The sequence below is a fragment of the Bufo gargarizans genome, chromosome 2 (genome assembly GCF_014858855.1).
Source record: "Bufo gargarizans isolate SCDJY-AF-19 chromosome 2, ASM1485885v1, whole genome shotgun sequence".
Classification (NCBI taxonomy): domain Eukaryota; kingdom Metazoa; phylum Chordata; class Amphibia; order Anura; family Bufonidae; genus Bufo; species Bufo gargarizans.
The window spans coordinates 33209537-33219162 of record NC_058081.1 but is presented as its reverse complement, the minus strand read 5'-3'; positions in this window follow the sequence as shown (position 1 = coordinate 33219162).

Here is a 9626-nt window from a genome sequence, read left to right as displayed (position 1 = left end):
ATTCAAGGTGCACATAGGGTCATTCAGAATAACTTCACACACACGCTACTGTGCATTTCCAAGTCTAATTCTGTCATTAAATCTATACCTGTCACCCAGCGCCTAAATACAAGGCCTCAAATTTATATCCCGCTAAATCTGTCGTTACTGCTGTACTGTTGTGGCTGGGCAAGTTATTTAGTGTCCGTCAAAGCACATTTTATGTTCTGGGTTGAAATACAATTCCCAATTTAGCAATTTCCTAATTTAGTGGTTTCTGCTGTATCAGGCCTACTTTAAATACATCCCTAAAAGGGTATATCAGAATCAAGGTGCTGATAGGATCATTCTGAATAACTTCACACACACGCTACTGTGCATTTCCAAGTCTAATTCTGTCAGTAAATCTATACCTGTCACCCAGCGCCTAAATACTAGGCCTCAAATTTATATTCAGCTGAATTTGAATACAATACATTGGGCCAAATAATATTTTTGTTGTTGTGGTGAACGATAACAATAAGGAAAACATCTAGTAAGGGACGCGGACGTGGACATGGTCGTGGTGGTGTTAGTGGACCCTCTGGTGCTGGGAGAGGACGTGGCCATTCTGCCACATCCACACGTCCTAGTGTACCAACTACCTCAGGTCCCAGTAGCCGCCAGAATTTACATTGATATATGGTGGGGCCCAATGCCGTTCTAAGGATGGTAAGGCCTGAGCAGGTACAGGCATTAGTCAATTGGGTGGCCGACAGTGGATCCAGCACGTTCACATTATCTCCCACCCAGTCTTCTGCAGAAAGCACACATATGGCGCCTGAAAACCAACCCCATCAGTCTGTCACATCACCCCCATGCATACCAGGGAAACTGTCTCAGCCTCAAGTTATGCAGCAGTCTCTTATGCTGTTTGAAGACTCCGCTGGCAGGGTTTCCCAAGGGCATCCACCTAGCCCTTCCCCAGCGGTGAAAGACATAGAATGCACTGACGCACAACCACTTATGTTTCCTGATGATGAGGACATGGGAATACCACCTCAGCATGTCTCTGATGATGACGAAACACAGGTGCCAACTGCTGCGTCTTTCTGCAGTGTGCAGACTGAACAGGAGGTCAGGGATCAAGACTGGGTGGAAGACGATGCAGGGGACGATGAGGTCCTAGACCCCACATGGAATGAAGTTCGTGCAACTGACTTTCACAGTTCGGAGGAAGAGGCAGTGGTGAGACCGAGCCAACAGTGTAGCAAAAGAGGGAGCAGTGGGCAAAAGCAGAACACCCGCCGCCAAGAGACTCCGCCTGCTACTGACCGCCACCATCTTGGACCGAGCACCCCAAAGGCAGCTTCAAGGAGTTCCCTGGCATGGCACTTCTTCAAACAATGTGCTGACGACAAGACCCGAGTGGTTTGCACGCTGTGCCATCAGAGCCTGAAGCGAGGCATTAACGTTCTGAACCTTAGCACAACCTGCATGACCAGGCAGTGGAGTAAACACCTTAAAAACAAGGAAGTCAGTCAGGCTCCCCCTGCTACCTCTTCTGCTGCTGCCGCCTCGGCCTCTTCTGCTGCTGCCGCCTCGGCCTCTTCCTCCGCCTCTGGAGGAACGTTGGCACCTGCCGCCCAGCAAACAGGGGATGTACCACCAACACCACCACCACCTCCGTCACCAAGCGTCTCAACCATGTCACACGGCAGCGTTCAGCTCTCCATCTCACAAACATTTGAGAGAAAGCGTAAATTCCCACCTAGCCACCCTTGATCCCTGGGCCTGAATGCCAGCATTTCTAAACTACTGGCATATGAAATGCTGTCATTTAGGCTGGTGGACACAGACAGCTTCAAACAGCTCATGTCGCTTGCTGTCCCACAGTATGTTGTTCCCAGCCGCCACTACTTCTCCAAGAGAGCCGTGCCTTCGCTGCACAACCAAGTATCCGATAAAATCAAGTGTGCACTGCGCAACGCCATCTGTAGCAAGGTCCACCTAACCACAGATACGTGGACCAGTAAGCACGGCCAGGGACGCTATATCTCCCTAACTGCACACTGGGTAAATGTAGTGGCAGCTGGGCCCCAGGCGGAGAGCTGTTTGGCGCACGTCCTTCCGCCGCCAAGGATCGCAGGGCAACATTCTTTGCCTCCTGTTGCCACCTCCTCCTTCTCGGCTTCCTCCTCCTCTTCTTCCACCTGCTCATCCAGTCAGCCACACACCTTCACCACCAACTTCAGCACAGCCCGGGGTAAACGTCAGCAGGCCATTCTGAAACTCATATGTTTGGGGGACAGGCCCCACACCGCACAGGAGTTGTGGTGGGGTATAGAACAACAGACCGACGAGTGGTTGCTGCCGGTGAGCCTCAAGCCCGGCCTGGTGGTGTGCGATAATGGGCAAAATCTCGTTGCAGCTCTGGGACTAGCCGGTTTGACGCACATCCCTTGCCTGGCGCATGTGCTGAATTTGGTGGTGCAGAAGTTCATTCACAACTACCCCGACATGTCAGAGCTGCTGCATAAAGTGCGGGCCGTCTGTTCGCGCTTCCGGCGTTCACATCCTGCCGCTGCTCGCCTGTCTACGCTACAGCGTAACTTCGGCCTTCCCGCTCACCGCCTCATATGCGACGTGCCCACCAGGTGGAACTCCACCTTGCACATGCTGGACAGACTGTGCGAGCAGCAGCAGGCCATAGTGGAGTTTCAGCTGCAGCACGCACGGGTCAGTCGCACTGCGGAACAGCCCCACTTCACCACCAATGACTGGGCCTCCATGCGAGACCTGTGTGCCCTGTTGCGCTGTTTCGAGTACTCCACTAACATGGCCAGTGGCGATGACGCCGTTATCAGCATTACAATACCACTTCTATGTCTCCTTTAGAAAACACTTAGGGCGATGATGGAAGAGGAGGTGGCCCAGGAGGAGGAGGAGGAGGAGGAGGAGGAAGAGGAGTAATTTTTAGCACTTTCAGGCCAGTCTCTTTGAAGTGACTCAGAGGGAGGTTTTTTGCAACAGCATAGGCCAGGTACAAATGAGGCCAGCCAGGGCCCACTACTGGAGGACGAGTAGGACGAGGATGAGGAGGAGGTGGAGGAGGATGAGGATGAAGCATGGTCACAGCGGGGTGGCACCCAACGCAGCTCGGGCCCATCACTGGTGCGTGGCTGGGGGGAAAGGCAGGACGATGACGATACGCCTCCCACAGAGGACAGCTTGTCCTTACCCCTGGGCAGCCTGGCACACATGAGCGACTACATGCTGCAGTGCCTGCGCAACGACAGCAGAGTTGCCCACATTTTAACCTGTGCGGACTACTTGCCACCCTGCTGGATCCACGCTACAAAGACAATGTGCCCACCTTATTTCCTGCACTGGAGCGTGATAGGAAGATGCGCGAGTACAAGCGCACATTGGTAGACGCGCTACTGAGAGCATTCCCAAATGTCACAGGGGAACAAGTGGAAGGCCAAGGCAGAGGAGGAGCAAGAGGTCGCCAAGGCAGCTGTGTCATGGCCAGCTCCTCTGAGGGCAGGGTTAGCATGGCAGAGATGTGGAAAAGTTTTGTCAACACGCCACAGCTAACTGCACCACCACCTGATACGCAACGTATTAGCAGGAGGCAACATTTCACTAACATGGTGGAACAGTACGTGTGCACACCCCTCCACGTACTGACTGATGGTTCGGCCCCATTCAACTTCTGGGTCTCTAAATTGTCTACGTGGCCAGAGGTAGCCTTTTATGCCTTGGAGGTGCTGGCCTGCCCGGCGGCCAGCGTTTTGTCTGAACGTGTATTCAGCACGGCAGGGGGCGTCATTACAGACAAACGCAGCCGCCTGTCTACAGCCAATGTGGACAAGCTGACGTTCATAAAAATGAACCAGGCATGGATCCCACAGGACCTGTCCGTCCCTTGTGCAGATTAGACATTAACTACCTCCCCTTAACCATATATTATTGTATTCCAGGGCACTTCCTCATTCAATCCTATTTTTATTTTCATTTTACCATTATATTGCGAGGCTACCCAAAGTTGAATGAACCTCTCCTCTGTCTGGGTGCCGGGGCCTAAATATATGCCAATGGACTGTTCCAATGTTGGGTGACGTGAAGCCTGATTCTCTGCTATGACATGCAGACTGATTCTCTGCTGACATGAAGCCAGATCCTCTGTTACGGGACCTCTCTCCTCTGCCTGGGTGCTGGGCCTAAATATCTGACAATGGACTGTTGCAGTGGTGGCTGACGTGAAGCCTGATTCTCTGCTATGACATGCAGACTGATTCTCTGCTGACATGAAGACAGATTCTCTGTTACGGGACCTCTCTCCTCTGCCTGGGTGCTGGGCCTAAATATCTGACAATGGACTGTTGCATTGGTGGCTGATGTGAAGCCTGATTCTCTGCTATGATATGAAGACTGATTCTCTGCTGACATGAAGCCAGATTGTCTGTTACGGGACCTCTCTCCTCTGCCTGGGTGCTGGACCTAAATATCTGACAATGGACTGTTGCATTGGTGGCTGATGTGAAGCCTGATTCTCTGCTATGATATGAAGACTGATTCTCTGCTGACATGAAGCCAGATTGTCTGTTGCGGGACCTCTCTCCTCTGCCTGGGTGCTGGACCTAAATATCTGACAATGGACTGTTGCATTGGTGGCTGATGTGAAGCCTGATTCTCTGCTATGATATGAAGACTGATTCTCTGCTGACATGAAGCCAGATTGTCTGTTACGGGACCTCTCTCCTCTGCCTGGGTGCTGGACCTAAATTTATGAAAATGGACTGTTGCAGTGGTGGGTGACGTGAAGCCTGATTCTCTGCTATGATATGAAGACTGATTATCTGCTGACATGAAGCCAGATTGTCTGTTACGGGACCTCTCTCCTCTGCCTGGGTGCTGGGCCTAAATATCTGACAATGGACTGTTGCATTGGTGTCTGACGTGAAGCCTGATTCTCTGCTATGATATGAAGACTGATTCTCTGCTGACATGAAGCCAGATTGTCTGTTACGGGACCTCTCTCTTCTGCCTGGGTGCTGGGCCTAAATTTATGAAAATGGACTGTTACAGTGGTGGGTGACGTGAAGCCTGATTCTCTGCTATGACATGAAGACTGATTCTCTGCTGACATGAAGCTAGATTGTCTGTTACGGGACCTCTCTCCTCTGACTGGGTGCTAGGCCTAAATTTATGAAAATGGACTGTTGCAGTGGTGGCTGACGTGAACCCTGATTCTCTGCTATGATATGAAGACTGATTCTCTGCTGACATGAAGCCAGATTGTCTGTTACGGGACCTCTCTCCTCTGCCTTGGTGCTGGGCCTAAATTTATGAAAATGGACTGTTGCAGTGGTGGGTGACGTGAAGCCTGATTCTCTGCTATGATATGAAGACTGATTCTCTGCTGACATGAAGCCAGATTGTCTGTTACGGGACCTCTCTCCTCTGCCTGGGTGCTGGGCCTAAAAATCTGACAATGGACTGTTGCATTGGTGGCTGACGTGAAGCCTGATTCTCTGCTATGATATGAAGACTGATTCTCTGCTGACATGAAGCCAGATTGTCTGTTACGGGACCTCTCTCCTCTGCCTGGGTGCTGGGCCTAAATATCTGACAATGGACTGTTGCATTGGTGGCTGACGTGAAGCCTGATTCTCTGCTATGACATGAAGACTGATTCTCTGCTGACATGAAGCCAGATTGTCTGTTACGGGACCTCTCTCCTCTGCCTGGGTGCTGGGCCTAAATTTATGAAAATGGACTGTTACAGTGGTGGGTGACGTGAAGCCTGATTCTCTGCTATGACATGAAGACTGATTCTCTGGTGACATGAAGCCAGATTCTGTGTTACGGAACCTCTCTCCTCTGCCTGGGTGCTTGGCCTAAATTTATGAAAATGGACTGTTGCAGTGGTGGCTGACATGAAGCCTGATTCTCTGCTATGACATGCAGACTGATTTTTTGCTGACATGAAGACAGATTCTCTGTTACGGGACCTCTCTCCTCTGCCTGGGTGCCGGGGCCTTAATATCTGAGAATGGACTGTTCCAGTGGTGGGTGACGTGAAGCCAGATTCTCTGCTATGGGACCTCTCTCCAATTGATTTTGGTTAATTTTTATTTATTTAATTTTTATTTTAATTCTTTTCCCTATCCACATTTGTTTGCAGGGGATTCACCTACATGTTGCTGCCTTTTGCAGCCCTCTAGCCCTTTCCTGGGCTGTTTTACAGCCTTTTTAGTGCCAAAAAGTTCGGGTCCATATTGACTTCAATGGGGTTCGGGTTCGGGACGAAGTTCGGATCGGGTTCGGATCCCGAACCCGAACATTTTCGGGAAGTTCGGCCGAACTTCTCGAACCCGAACATCCAGGTGTCCGCTCAACTCTATTCGTGACGCCAATTGCAGCGTGCGCAGGGTATTATCACAGGGCCCTCCCAAGGTGTTACAACTCACGTCCCAGGTTAGGAATGCCAGAGTGGTGTAATGATCCATAATGTCTCTATAGGTGATGATAATGGTGTCAACGGTGTCTCCTACCTGGGTACGGCTGGACTCCTAGCTCCTGGCTCACTTGCAATAAATTTGAGTGTAGTGATAGGAGGAGTAATAGAGGAATTTTGCTGCAGAAATTATGTCCAGACCTTTAGATGAAGTTCAAACTTTTCTTTACTTAAGATTACTTGAATCCAAACAGAATACAGCTTTGGTCTTTGGTCTGAGCAGGTTTTGGCAATCATTGGCAGGAATAAATCTTCTGCTTTGAACGGTACCTTCTGCTTTGTGGGGACAGACAAGCTGAGGAGGAATGGCTTTTCCTAGGTCTCCGGACTTGACTCACAGTTATATTCTCAGGGGATGCTTTCTTCCTGGAACTGGAGGTTGTCTGAAACTTTCTGCTTCTTTTCGTCCAGTTGCGCTGCAGGGCTCAGACTGGGAATTTGATCAAGTCTCAGAACGAGACTTGGTCCTTGCTGTCTTCCCTATGCAGGGGAAACTAAAACTGGATCTAACAGTTTTTTTTTTCCTCCCTTGCTGCAGGAAGCTGGAAACATTCACTTCTTTTCAGCAGGGGGGGCAGAATAGAACAGAATCGTTCCACTCTGAATTGCCATAACATTAAAACTATCTCTACCAATGATGCTGCCACCTGCTGGTGGACCTGTAAAATTACAAGGAAAAAATAACATTTAACATGGTTTAGATGCACATTTGTGGAGACATAATACAAATTATATCTGATGACAATATAAAAGCTCTTAAAGGGCAGTAGCTGGGTAGAGGAGTGTAGTAACACAACTCTGGGGTGTTGCAGAAGCAGCAGATCTCTTCTCCAGATCTTGGCTGGGCAGTAGCTGCTGACTGTCCTCTAGAAGCTTATCCTCACTGAAAAGTAGAGGAGAGCTGACAGCATACAATACTTCCCAAGAAGAAGGAAAAGAAAATGAAAGAGGCAGGTTCAGGACAGGTGGAGGCACAAAGCTTGTTCCCGGGCCATGCCAATTAAGTGTGGTGTCAGAGGGACCTATCAACTACTGGATGGGGGTGTCTGATGTAATGTGAGATGATGTTGAAGACCAAGTCATGCATTCAAGGACAGCTGGGATGTTGTTCAAAACACGACCGTTGGATGACACTGGCAGCTCTGGCCTGTCGCTGCGACTACTGCTGCCACCCCTTCCTTAGAAGGGCCTTGCACCTGTCGACTGTATTATTTTTTCCGTCATGTATAATGGAAACAAACGTAACCATTTTTGGGCCCCATAGACATGTATTAGGACGGAGCAAAACTTAAAGGGGTTCTGCAGTTTGTTTAAACTGATGATCTATCCTCTGGATAGATAATCAGCATCTGATCGGTGGGGTCCAACACCCGGGACCCCCTTCCGATCAGCTGTTTGAGAAGGCAGCGGCGCTCCAGGAGCTCCGCGGCCTTCTCACTGTTTACCGCTGGTCCAGTGACGTCACAACTAGTATCAACTTGCCTGGGCGGGGCTAAGCTCCATTCAAGTGAGCGCCGCTGCCTTCTTAAACAGATGATCGGCGGGGGTGTCGGGTGTCGGACCCCCCTCAAGAGTATAGATCATCAGTTTAAACAAACTGCAGAACCCCTTTAATGCCTCTTAAAGGCTTCCGTTTTGCAAAATCGCCCTAATATGGATATGTATAAAATAAATATGCTTGACCCAATTGGAGGAAGAAAGTTGTGAGACCCTATCTTAAAGGGGATGTTTGCCTTATATAAACGTCAACAAGTGTTCAAGTGCCCTAAAGTACCTCCATAGGGAAATTTAGACTTACATGATACATGATGCCTATTGCAATCAATGGGCTGTCAATGTAATTGTGGTGCTGGCGTTCCTTGCCCGCCACTGCCCTGCTCCTCCTTGTGGGCACGGGTGTCGCGCTACCCACCCAGTGGCCCCTCCCCTCCCCATCCTGACAGTGGTTTGGTTCTGTTCACCTTCCTCCTTCAGCCAGTAATTGTCCTGGATGCTGCCATCTAAAGTTTTTTATGCTCGCTGCAGCCTACGACCTCAGGTTAAAGGCCTCCAGGCTTGTTCTATAGGGTGCATACACACTTGCCCTTGGCCTCTTAAAGGGCCATCATGCCTATCGCTGGCCTTCCTTGGGTAAAAAATAAGACATATCTGAGCTTTAGGTTTCTAGTTTACCAGCGAAAGTGTGATATTCTGTCTTCCTGTGTACCATATTGATACTGTGCTCAGTCAGCTCCCAACTATATCTTGGAGTATCTCAAGAGGTAGCGACCTGCTGGCTCCCCTGCAGCAAAGACCAGATCCCTGCTTTGGCTAATACTGTAAATGTAGTAGAAGTTTTGTGCAGTCCTGTGTAACACCATTGATAACACAGTGATAACTCTCTGAGAGTAAATGTAGTAGATGTTACCTGCAGTCCTATGTAACACCACTGATAACATAGTGATAACTCTCATAGTACAGATAATGTAGTAGATGTCACCTGCAGTCCTATGTAACACCACAGGAAACACAGTGATAACTCTCTGAGAGTAAATGTAGTAGAAGTTACCTGCAGTCCTATGTAACATCATTGATAACACAGTGATATCTCTCTGAGAGTAAATGTAATAGATGTTACCTGCAGTCCTATGTAACACCACTGATAACATAGTGATAACTCTCATAGTACAGATAATGTAGTAGATGTCACCTGCAGTCCTATGTAACACCACAGGAAACACAGTGATAACTCTCTGAGAGTAAATGTAGTAGAAGTTACCTGCAGTCCTATGTAACATCATTGATAACACAGTGATATCTCTCTGAGAGTAAATGTAATAGATGTTACCTGCAGTCCTATGTAACACCACTGATAACATAGTGATAACTCTCATAGTACAGATAATGTAGTAGATGTCACCTGCAGTCCTATGTAACACCACAGGAAACACAGTGATAACTCTCTGAGAGTAAATGTAGTAGAAGTTACCTGCAGTCCTATGTAACATCATTGATAACACAGTGATATCTCTCTGAGAGTAAATGTAATAGATGTTACCTGCAGTCCTATGTAACACCACTGATAACATAGTGATAACTCTCATAGTACAGATAATGTAGTAGATGTCACCTGCAGTCCTATGTAACACCACAGGAAACACAG